Source organism: Conger conger, chromosome 18 (genome assembly GCF_963514075.1).
Source record: "Conger conger chromosome 18, fConCon1.1, whole genome shotgun sequence".
Lineage (NCBI taxonomy): Eukaryota > Metazoa > Chordata > Actinopteri > Anguilliformes > Congridae > Conger > Conger conger.
Genome location: NC_083777.1, coordinates 15,093,190 through 15,106,433, shown reverse-complemented (window position 1 = coordinate 15,106,433; position 13,244 = coordinate 15,093,190). Strand labels below are relative to the sequence as shown.

At 42.6% G+C, this 13,244-nt stretch overlaps 1 protein-coding gene across 2 annotated transcripts in view; it reads left to right on the top strand.

Annotated features, from left to right (window-relative positions):
• The window catches only part of pde10a (phosphodiesterase 10A), a 92,997-nt gene that overhangs the window by 2,210 nt on the left and 77,543 nt on the right, over positions 1 to 13,244 (top strand). The window lies entirely within an intron of this gene.

Genomic DNA, 13,244 nt, shown 5'->3' with positions numbered 1-13,244 from the left:
AGGGACTTCTCCAGAGTCGGCTAATGTTTTGCTGAGTATTTACTGCAGTAATAACTGGGGGAGAATTCACATATGAAAATGACTTGGGAGAGCTGAAGAGGTGGCAGTGCTTATAGCAATACTGGGAGTGGGTGACACCCAAATGAAAGGACAAATTGAGTGCTTTTGAATTCAGATGTTTTGGAGATATGCATTTCAGGTGCATTCTGCAGATCTGAAGCATGTGTAAAAGCCCCTTAGACATGGTATGGTCAGGTTTTATTTCTCTATTAAGGGTTGATTCAAGATGAGAGCGAGTTTGCTCAAACTCCTAAATTTGTATCAAATTACTACCATTTGACACTGGTTTCATAACGAATAGCAGAAATGGACCCAATAAATGTACCTCCTTTTCCAAGGTGAGACGCTTTCAGTTGTTTCCACACCTACAGAAATCTCCTACCAGACCTTCATAAAAAAAAATAACAGGGCCATAGGTTATCATGTCATAGGTTATCATTATAACAGGTAATGTTTCTATCAAATGAGCAACATGGATGCAGAAGGAACCTGACTTTTGATTTTGGAGTCTTGGTGTGCAGTGCTTATTTTGACCCATGGTTTTGTGTGACAGTACTGACACATTTACAGTTCAGCATGTCATAGATGGTCTTATCCAGAGTGACTTGTGGAGATTACATTTTTACCCACAATCCATGTGTTCATCTGCATATTTTACTGGACCCATTCCGGGCCTGAACCTGGTTTAGGCCTGCAACTGCAGCACCACAGCTTGGAATCAAACCCTCATCCTTTGATTTAAAAACACCGTTTATAACTTTATACAACACTGCCACCCTTTTAGGGCCAGCACTATACTACCAATACTATCCCAAATATGTCTTCTATTTATTGGGTTGAATCTAGGCAGAATGGCTTCTCTCATAAGGGTCCCAGCGAAATCTGTATATATCAAGAATTTTCACTTGTGAATGTCTACACTCTCCCAAACTTGGAGTGGGGTTTGCACATGAACTCGGCTGTGGCTGCTGATGATTGGCCAGTCAAAATTCGGGTGGGCATTGGACATGCTCAGCACCATGTTGGGTGGCAACTTTATTTAAAGAAAAAAAAAATTTGAATCCGGAGGAAAGCAAAAAAAAAACGTTGCTTATGTGATCAATTTGAACAGGAATGACCTCACTGTTGTTCGAGCCCTTGAGAGAACACAGTGTAACTCTATTGTAGAATAGAGAATTGCTTTCTGGGGTGGACTGCATCGTGTGTCTCCCAAGGTAGTGATGGAGACCATGCGGAGAAGCTTGATGCGGGCCAGAACCTTGTGCCCCGGCCCACTTTTTTTTTTGGCCATAGCCCATGTGAGAATCTCCCTTTGGCTCGTACGAGAAGGGAACCGGGCACTTCCTGCCTGCGGAGTGGGACATCTGTTATCATGGATATTGCACAGCATGATGCCCCTCTTCCACAACATGCCCCCCCCTCTCCTCTTAACTCAGCGATTAACAAGTGTAGCAAGTACATAGAATAGAATAATAAATAAACAATTGCATTTGTGCTGTATAAGGTTCCTTTCATACCTGTAGAACTTTACTAAAAGGCAGAGTACACTCACCAAGCTCTTTATTAGGTATTTATTAGACTTTTTTTTTTGTTTACTTCTACTGCTGCAGCTTATCCACTTAGAGTTATGATGCATTGTGTGTTCAGAGTTGCTCTTCTGCATACCACTGTTGTAATGTGTAGTTATTTATGTTATTGTCACCTTCCTGTCAGCTTTAACCAGTCTGGCCTGTTTTCTTTGACTCTCATTAACAAGGCATTTCTGTCTACAGAACTGCTGCTCACTGGATTATTATTATTATTTTTGGCACCATTCTCTGCAAACTTTAGAGACTAGTGTCCATGAAAATCCCAGGAGATCAGCAGTTTCTGAGATACTCAAACCACCCTGTCTGCCACCAACAATCATTCCATGCTCAAAGTCACTTAGATCACATTTTTTGCCCCATTCTAATGGTTGATGTGAACATTACCTGAAGCTCCTGACCCGTATCTACATGATTTTATGCATTCCACTGCTGCCACACAAATTGCTAATTAGATAATCGCATGAATAAGTAGGTGTAATAAAGTAAAAATGTTCCTGATAAAGTGCTCGCTGAGTGTATATACTGATCTCTGATGTGTAGCTCTCATCTGGTACAGCCTGGCGACCATTTTGTCACCCACCATACCACTGGAAGTGGGTGTTGGAATGCATTCATGAATGCATTATGAACTGATAAGGCAATGGATCAGGAATGGCTGCAGAAAGTCAGGTGATATAGGTGAAAATCACTGATTTAAAGCTCCGAAAAGCATAATCTACTACAGCACGATGTCTGTATTCCTTCCTTTTTTTTTGCTTGGTCCAGGGGCAAGACCATCCATTACATTACATTACATTACATTAATGGCATTTGGCAAATGCTCTTATCCAGAGCGACTTACAGTTGATCTTTGACTAAGCAGGAGACAATCCACCTGGAGTAATACTGGGTTAAGGGCCTTGCTCAAGGGCCCAACGGCTATGCGGATCTTATTGTGGCTACACTGGGGATCGAACCAGCGCCGTTGCGGGTCCCGTGTCATTTACCTTAACCACTATGCCACAGGCTGCCCTACATTCTTACTGCCCAGCTAACACCACTTCCTGTTTGTATTTCCCAAGAAAGAAAGATCATCAAGAAACAAAGTCGAGCTTGCTTACCTTCAGCTATTTTCAGAGATATGGTTTAAATTCAACATCAGCAATGAAACAAAGCAATTATTGTATAATCATGAAAGCAGAACATGCCCCACATGAGCTTGAAAAGCAGAAAACTGACATTGAGAAATGCAGTGAATTACAATGCATAACTTCTGTGAATGAGGCCTTTGTATTTTTACTTTCTCATTCGAGTAGTTTTCCTATTTTCACAAAAACAATACTGTTTTCAGAATTTTGTCTGATAGAGTGCACTCAGGAAACTTGAGTCTTAACCTGAAGTCTGAAATAGAAGGTTGTGGTTTCAGGGCCCAGAAGACAACTTTTTGTGATTTACAGTACACTCCAAAATTATTCACACCCCTGATAAAGAAGAGAAAAGACTGCTGTATAAAATAAAGAGGGCTGGTAATGAGTTATACTGTATGCTCAAAATTCTCTCTCAAAAAAGTTATATTGTCACATTCCTTCACACTGCTAATAATTATCTGAAGTAAAGTCAAACAAATACAAACCTGCATTAATACACTACTTTACATACTAATCACAAACTTGGGAAACTATAAAAAACCAGGCAAAAGGTTGTTGAGATTTTCAAGTCAGGAGAAGAATAAACCTACAACTTTTGACGATTAGGTCAATAACTAGGAGTTTAAAAATCACTGGAACAGTGGTGAACTTGGAGGGTAGAAGACATGAGGGCATCTTGCCACCACAACCAATGAGGTAGATGGTTGGGGAGACAAATTCAGGGGCCACCTTTGGATATCTACAAATCTGGTAGCACCTTGGGGAGACACATTCTCCAAGTCTGCCATGAGATGCCTTAGCCCTTTGGAAGGGTTGCCATACAAAGCCTCTGTTGAGGGTCATTGACAAAGTTAGCATCTATTGTTTGTTAACTGGCTTTGGAGCTGTGGATGTTGGGTGAGATGAGAGCAAAATCAAGCTTTTTGGCCACAACACTAGCAGCATGTTTGGTGTCAGAAGGATAATTATGCTGAAATATAACATCATAACTATGCTAAAATATGGTGGTGGATCTTATTTTTATATATTTTGATGTTGTTGGGTTGTTTTGCATCTACATCTACGAGTCATGTTAAAGTCAGTGGAATCTGGCAAGTACCAAGACATTTTGGGCAAGAATTTGGTTCCCACTGCCAGCAATCTCAAATATAGCTGTAAATGTATCTTTCAGCAAGACAATGATCTCAAGAATACCTTGAAATTAACTAATGGGTTAAATGGCTGCAAAATTACTGTTTTGAAATTGTCATCTCAAATCTTCAGAAACTGGTATATAAATGTGTGCTTTCAAAAAGGGCAGTCCAGTAGCACATTTCTTTTTCAGAAATAAAATTTTAGAATTGGTTTATTTTGGTTTATTCCATTAAATCAGTAATAAAGTAGAATATGTTCCACATTTTCAAATCACATTTAAAAAAAGAGATTGTGAATAGTTTTGTAGGGCACAGTGCATTCTGCACAGGTATTACAGAAAAAATGTTATACTGCAAATGTCTTTATATTAATCACACACAGGTGCACGTACGCACACCAAACACAACCAGTAGGCCTTATCAGCAACTGTGACATGACTGCCGGTGTATTTTCTTCCTCCATTGATGTAAATGTGGTTGTGGTGGCTTGGGAGGGTTATGGCTTGGGAGGGTTATGGCTTTTCATCAGACTGATCATATAAATGGTACAGTATCGTAGTCAGAGGGAAGCCGTGGAAAGGTGGTTATCCAGATTCTTATCTGGGCCACAAAAGGTTCATTGTCTAGTTACTGAAGTAGGGGCTGGAACTATGGATTAGAGAAACTCTCCAAGTTTCACTAAAGAGCTCTCTGACACACACGCGCACTCACTCTCATTCTCTCTCTCACAGACACACCCACACACACACATATTCTCACACTCTCTCATTCTCTATCTCTCACACACACACACACACTCACTCCCTCTCATTCCCTCTCTCACACACACCCACACACATGCACGCACACACACACACACGATTTAAGACTGGGAACTGGGATCCTAGGGCTTCCTAAATATGTCAGTTTCCAGAATAAGGAAGGATAGGAATTTCGGCTGTTGCATTACAGATGTAATTAGATATTACAAATATTCCATGTGCGTCAACACAAACAAAGCCAATGATTGCTTAAGTTCAACTCTGTTTATAAATGAGTTTTCTTTTATGCATTGCCTCTTCAACACATGGGTTCTGGGATATCTCCCAACTTCTTTTGCAGCTTGTGAGAACAATGCAAGTAGCCATGGTCAAAGAATACATTGTGCTCGCTAGTGGCTGTACAAATTGAATGCACAGACATTTGCTAGCCGTGCTTAATAAAATGAAGTCTTCCAACCACTACCAGGGAAGCAAACATGACCGGGAGGAGGGGCAGACACTGACTAATAGTTTGACAATTTTATGGCTATACTAAGACAGCCTTGGTCTCAAAGGCACATTTGCATGGCTGTGGATTGACACCATGCTGTTATCGGTGAACTAGGCCTGTTAGAAGCCTGTGTTAGCTAATCCACCTCAGAGAATATGCAGTGTATTACATGGTTGGATTTGTTGAAACATTATGACTCATTTGTGATTAAGCAATCATAAGAAAACATAGGTCTTTATGGGGCAAAGTGAGCACAAAAATAGAAATTAAATGTGAACACTGTACACTGAATTTTCTTTTTTATATGAGGAAATCATAATTTTAATCAATCCTTATTTGCATTGGCTGCAAATACAGTTGTAAATGTACGGTTATCACAGCTCCGAACCTGTTATAAAATTACTGGCAAATAATTACGCATTTATTATACGTATGTCTTATGCCTTTAAATCGATGGAGTGTAGTTCTAATTTAAAGTTATCATGTTCCTTTCCTTCCACGACTTCTAGTTTGAAGAAATGCTACACAATGCATACACTTTGGTTGAATGTACTGCTTGTGGTGTGCAATAAAACAATTCTGCATCTTTTTTACATTAATGTCATGTTGACGAATAGACGGATCAACGTTTTTCTCGTAATGTTTGACGTGGGCGTTGAAGACGTGCAGCAGTGCAGTGTGTCTCGTGCTTCTGGGGACGCGCCCGTGGCACTGAGACAGATTGCGACCGTAGCTGCCACACTGTTGACGTCACACAGTTGGCTCGAACGACGGCGCCAGCGCGCCTGATCTGAACAGTTCGTTCTGTGTTCGTGAAGTCAATAGTAGTCCAGACTCGGTTAGCGAAAGGACACTGGCGACGGCGGTTTGACACCTCATTCATATTTATTTGAGAGCGGTTGCAAACGAAGAGAAAAACATAATACAAGCAATTAAAATATTGTAGAGATTAGGCCTGTTCTCATAATAATACGTTGATTGCGGAATGTAGTGTACGTGCTTTTAATTTGGATCATATGTACTTGAAATACTTTCGATACATTCAGTCAATACGTTTTTATGAAATTATACATTATATATTCGAATGCAGTAACATTTAGATTTATTAGCCTTATTGTTCTGTTGTTCTGTAGTTGTGTTCTTTAACATTTTTATGCATATACGTTGGCATCTTACGCACTATTGACATTTCATGTTCATGTGTTGCGTTAAATAAAAGAATAAAAACACGAATGCGTTTAGCATATACTGTATATCTCATTTTTTCTGTCTTGTGGAACACTGCCGACTAGCGGCACGAAGTAGATATGCATGCATGCAATTATATTCTGAGGGAAAGTTCGCACAGATCTTGCCAGTACATTGAAGAGGATACGGGGTTTACAGGAACAGTTAAGCCGCACAAATTCTGCGGTAGAGCCAGGAACTCTAAGACGCAACCAGGTGCCAGCATTTTAACTCCAGCTTTATATGATGAATGCATAACACATATGTATAGTACCTGTGGAATCTGTATCAACAGAAGCTGTTCATCTACCAAGACCTTGCGGTCCTTGTGTTTTGGATCCTTCACCAAGCGTTCCCAAATCTCCTTTCTCCTTTGTCTTATTTAGCACTAGATGGCACTGAGATGTCAGAAAGAATTACTTGAATGAAGGTGGAAGCTCATTTTAAAAATCAAAACATCAACATCAATTTTAAATTTCCAAACATCAACAATCAAACAACCTTTTGTGGTTCCACCACTCCAGATGCAACCCCCCACATGCAGGCCATGTGAGAGAGTTATTATGTTATTAACTGTTTGAGATGCTGCAACAGGACCTAAAAAGAGCAGTTCTACCAATTTGTCTGGATTAAAGCAGTTCTGCAAATACCTGAGGGCTAAACTTGTCCACAGCAATGTGAAAGACTGATATCAAATTACAGGAAGGGTTTGGTTGCAATTCTTGAGGCTAAAGGTGGTGCAACAAGTTATTAAGTTTTAGGGGAATTTATTTTTTTCACAGGGGTTATTTGGGTGTTTGATAGCTTTTTTCATTAAATAAATGAGATGGTAATTTTAAAAATGCATTTTGTGTTTAGTCTGGGCGCCTTTGCTAATATTACATTTCATCTAAAGATTCACAACTAATCAGTGTGACAAATATGCAATAATATAGGAAATCAGGAAGGGGGAAAATACCTTTTCACGGCACTGTATGTCCAGGAAGATTTCACAAGGCCGGTTAAAACATTAAGTGGCAATATTTGGAAAGTTTGGGCGGCAAAAGCAAAAATAAAACAAACTACAAAAACTTGGGATACTGAAAATATTTATGAAAGTTAGCCGGCTAACAACGTAATCCGATTTATGCGGCCCAGATGGTAGCCCTTTGGAAGACAGCGCTGAGAGGCTCTTAAGCCTCCGTGCGTTTCACATGCGTACTTTACTGCAGCTGGAGCAGGGCTGAACTGGCCTGAACACACAGAGCACACCTGAGTCCATGGCAAGATAACCTGCAGTCTTCACTCGTTTTAAACTCAAATGAAAACCAACGGCAAATGTTGAGCATTTCAGATGGCCCTGAAACTAAATGTCTAATGTTTTTTATGATTGATAGATTTAAGATGTAGATATTTTTGTAGATATATATTTTAAAGAATGGCACACAGTCTGCCCTTGTGTGTTTGTTCCCCCGCTTCAGACCAGGGTTAAGCGGAGAGGGTTAATGATGGCTGTGGTTATTCACAGATGGGTTGAAGCTACCTGACCAGCTACTCCACATTGTCTCCCCAAAATTCATATATTTTTTGCGAGGTATATACGTAATTAACAATGAATAAATAATGAGTAAATACCCTCACTAGACTGCCATAATCAGGGAGAGGAGTAGGAGTTACATTACATTAATATATCCATATGTGCCCTTTCATTTTGTCTTGTAAGGTTTTTCACTCACGTCAACATCAGTGATTAATGATCATCTCAATCACACAAAATAAAAATTGCATCCATTTTCCGTAAGAGTTTGTTTCTAACCCAGGATCAATAATGGATGGAATCATCTGGGTGTACTGACTTGACATACAAGGCCCTTGTTGTCCAAGGTGACTACTATAGTGCGCTTGCTTATCTACCGGATCAACATTGTCTAATGAGATGAGTGTTATTTTGTGATTTTAGGAATGAGGATTGACCATATGCTCTGGCGGTCTGAACCAATTACTGGGCTTGGCCGTGGCGCACAAAATGGTTTGATTGGTTCAGAGATGAAAGGGCCATCGTAGCGCCAAGTGTTCACAGTTGACAATATGCTATGCTGATCCGGATGAAAAACCTGTGAGGCATTATCTATTGCTAAACTCATAGTGAGCATCCTGATTGTCTTTGTGTGTTGTGGGAGAGCGGATCTCGGTGGGGAAGTGATAAAATGGTGAGCGGTTGCGTCAGTAATGGTTTCTCCTGACCACGCCCGGCCAATGCACAAGGTCACGGCAGTGAGGTCACAGTCCCGCGTCGCCTGATGGACGCAGCCCGTCGACAGGCATGACGTCGTGGAAGATGAATTGCGACTGGTTCCTGCCGGTTCCCTGACGTCCCGCTGGCTCTGGCATCGTAAAATCTCACACTTAGCATGAGCATGCCTCCAAGAAGGCTTACTGCAGAGCGCAGGCATGATACATCTGCCTGGCTCCCATGATATTGCAAAAAGTCGATGTGATATATAACCGAGAAAATGTAAAGTGCTTACTTTGAGGAAATATTTAAAAAGATGCTGCATAAACATGTGTAGATATGAAGGAGGCAGTAACATCAAGCAGAAATAAGCGGTGTGTTTCTGGTGTCATTTGGATTTGTGATAAATACACTGTGAAGTGTCCCTGTTTAGTTTGTTTGAAGTCCTGATCGTGCTTTATGTGCTGCTTGTGGCTGAACTGGTGGGGCCTGCTGCTACAATGATGCGCCCTGCTCTTTTCCCCACCGGGAGAGGGAGAGTGTGTGAGTGTAAGACATGGGAGGAGAGGGTGTGTGTGAATTTGAGTGGCGGAAGAGGGTTAGAGAGGTAGAAGGAGAGTGTGTTAATGTGTGTGAGGGAGAGAGAGTGAGTGAGTGATTGAATATGGAGAAGAATCGATGAAGTTAGAAAGACACTTACTTTAATAAATACTGTGATTAATAAATACTGTGCATTTACTGTTGTTTCTCTTAACTAGTTTAAGTTGTCTAGTTTATTGGCACTATTATTCATAGAAACGTCTATACGCCAGTTTTATATTTGGTGGGTTATCTTGAAAAATCTTATTGATTGCACGGTACTTCAAAAATGTGTATTTTTGTAAAAAGTTTGCCAGTGTGTTTAAAAAAAAGGTTATTTACGAATTAGCCTACATCTTTGTGTTGGTAACCAGTACATAATGGAAATTATCATTCTGCAATATATCCTGCAAAATCTGCAATATATCCTGCAAAATCTTACCATTTGTCCCGGATTTGGACTATTTGCGTATGGTTACCCTAGTTGTAGGAGAGTGAGGAAAAAGTCTGTGTGTGTGTTGTGTATGTGTGCGTACATGCTTGCGCATGTGCGTTTGTGTGATAGAGAGCAGTGAGAAACAGAGAGAGAGAGCACTACAGCGTGAATAGAGGGGATACTGGTTTGCGGAAAACCAAACACTGCACCTCGCTTCTCATCTGACCTCAAACCGAAACAGTTTCCTGCTAATTGTCATAAAAATGTATTTACCTTACAATGAGCCAATCAGATTGCTTTTTATGCCATTATTTGGTGAGCGGATAGGGCCTTGAATTTGAGCCTCGTTTTAGATTTATTGAAAATGAGATTTGAGGGAAATTAGACTGCTTTGCAGAAGGGGACAGTGGCTGTGAAAATGAAAGAGAAACAGACGCGACCCCACTGCGGTTCTGAGCAGTGTTCTGATATCCTGTTGATTATCTCTGACAGTTCATGATTTGCAAGGCATTGTGTGAGCACTTGCATTGTTGCAACAGTTCTGCATTACGCCAGTGATGGGTGAACGGCAAGCGGCTTCTAGCTGCAGAGTTGTGGTGTTATTGTTGTTAAAAATAGGGCATCTGCATTGATGATGCCGTGTGGAATTTCATTTTAAATGCACACGCGCAAACAAATTTGGGAAATCTGTAAATGATCCTTTCCTTTCTCACTTTCATGCCCCTCATTGTCATATTTCTGTGCCCGTTGTTGAAAAAAGAAGCCCCCCCCCCGCCACCTCTCTCCCCCACCCGCCCTAATTTGTCCAGTTCCCAGGCAGTTTGAGAGTCGACCCTCCTAATAGACCCAATCTGCTGCAAAGCCCTGTCTTAGTTTCATTAGCTTTACTAAGGTCATTGATCAGAGGGGCTTGTCGATTGGTTGCATCAGCAGAGGTGGGGGGTGGCTCACGAGCTGTAGCGACAGGAGGTAAAGAAGCGGGGGGAGACAGAGAGCGAGAGAGAGAGAGAGAGAGAGAGAGAGAGACGGGGGGAGGCAGAGGCGCGTCTGAAAGGGTTGAGGCAGGCGTAATTCGTGCCAGCTCTCTGACGTACTCCACAGGAGGCCCAGGCAGTGGCAGGAGCAGAGTCTGCAGCGGAGGCCCCGCCCCTTCTCTGACTGCATTGGCTGGAGCTCTGACGCAGATCCCCCCCCCCCCGCCCGCTCTTTTTTCATCCCTTTTTTTTCCAACCGCTTAGATGTGTCTCTGCAGCTCCCTTCTCTGCAGCATGGACATACCCTGTCCCTCTCTCTCTCCCTCTCTCTCCCTCTCTCTCTGTTTTTCCTTGCGCTTTCTTTCCCTCTCCCCTTGTTTTTCTTCCTCCCTCTTTCTTTCTCTCTTTCCTTGCTCTTCCCCTCTCTCTCCTCTCTTGTTTTTCTTTCTCTCTTTAGCTGCCTTCCCCGTATTCTTTCTTTTCCTGTCCTCCTACTCCTTACAGTTCAGTTCAGTCATTCTTTACTGACAGGACTGATGATGACAATATTTCCAGAGCATAACACTGGGACGAAACACGAAACATTGGTGAATTTGCAATTAAAGGACACAAAAGCACTCATTTAAAAACTGCATAGAGTTGAGTACACTACACTGTAGAGTACTGTAGCACTCCTTCTCCCTGACTGTTTCCTGTGCCAGCTCCAGTGAAGTTTAGGATGTAGCACTGGTCATTGGCAGCCGAAACGCGTGCACATTACAGGTATAACATGGGCTTCTGTGGGATACGGTGGACCCCACATCCAGTCGCCACGATGCTCTCGATCCAAACAGATCCACGGTGCCTACGTCCCTGTGCTTCCTCTGAGGAAGATAATGGCATGCACGGGGAGAGAGACTCCATAATGACTGCTTATGGGTTGGGTTACGCAGTCACTCTAATGAGTGAGGTAATTACATGTCAGGACTTACTCTGAGCTCATGTACCTCTTGTCCGTCCTGGCGATATTACTCTTTTATCGTTTTACATATCAGAAAACCTATTGCCACAGCTCTGCAGTAACATTATTAGGCTGTAGATGAGGATCTAGACGGCGCTAGATGCTGCCAGTACAGCAGGCAAAAACGACCCAGCCGGGATGGGCTGACTGGTCTTTGTCTGTGTCCCTACGTTCTTGTATGTCCTAGCAACCACAACTGGTTTGTACTGAATTTTAATGCGGTTGAACAAACGTGACCGTGATGGCTGTTTACACGTGTTTCGCCGCGGTCCGTAGCAAACTAAGTCTCCCGTTACATTACATTACATTACATTTGGCAGATGCTCTTATCCAGAGCGACGTACAGTTGATTAGACTAAGCAGTCAATCCTCCCCTGGAGCAATGCAGGATTAAGGGCCTTGCTCAAGGGCCCAACGGCTGTGTGGATCTTATTGTGGCTACACCGGGGATTAGAACCACCGACCTTGCGTGTCCCAGTCATTTACCTTCACCACTACGCTACAGGCCGCCCTGCATGCTTGGGCCTTCGGTTTCCTCTCCCCAACATTTTCTGTGCAAAAACGGCCAGAGGAAGGCAGGCTGTCCGCTCTGCTTTTCAGCTGAAAATGCTGTTCTATATGTTCCATATCGCATTGCATTTTTGGGGGAAGCGGAGAAAACTACTGTTCAGAGCCGGTGCTGCCAGTCCATTAATCCTTTTCACTCCGGAGTCCGCAGCTCGGGAAAACCCTGCCATCCGATACCCTTTCTCCCTGGGAGGCAGCACGGGTAATTACGCATTACCTTGTAGGACTCCCCGCTGCAGTCGGAACTGAAATATTGAAGGCTTGACTCACAGGGGAACTGCTCTGTGAGCTCCGTCCCTGCTCATTTACAAGCTTGCATATAAAAAATGATGCCTTCGAACAGAAACTCGCAAAATAGAGTTCCATTATATTCGCTAAGGTTGTCTTTGTGCAGTACTGAGCCGGCATACCACTGGTGCAGGTTAGCTGTTCTGATGTGTTAAAATATATATATTTTTGAATGACCTTTCTCGGAAATGCCGTAGAATAGAGGAGCTTTTTTGATTTAAAAATGGGTGAAGTTGCTGACTGCAGGGAAACGTGGAGCTGTGTATTAGAGAGGGAACTGGAGCGGAGAGAAGCGGCAGGGGTCTACCTGTGCCCAGGTACTGCGACGCTCTTCTGCAGAACGACCTTGTCGTGCTGACGGAGTCGCCCGGGCGCAGGTAACATGGCCGCGTAGCCTGCCTCTCTCTCCCTTCCACTTCTGACGCACGCGGGTACGTTCCGCGGGCTCAAAATATGCACCCTGTTGCTCATTGAAAGGCAGCTACGTTTGGTCTTCAGTATTTTTTCCAGATGTGGAAATAATGGATTTTAATTATGCTTTGTTTCAAGGTTGCAGAGGGAAAATTGTGTCTCTTTAAAGGGTTTGTCTGATGTTTGTTATCAGCGGTAGTCATTGTCTGCAGTTCCCAAGCCCCCCCCTCCCTTCTCCCCCTTGGCTCGGGTGTATTCTTCATTTTGTTAAAATGTGGAATGAAAAAGGTTTTTTCATTTTATTTGCTCCTCCATTACAGAAACAGTGTGCAGTGGAGATGTGAGGAGGTTCTGTTCCCTGTTCCCACTGCATAAGTTGCACAGAGCTCC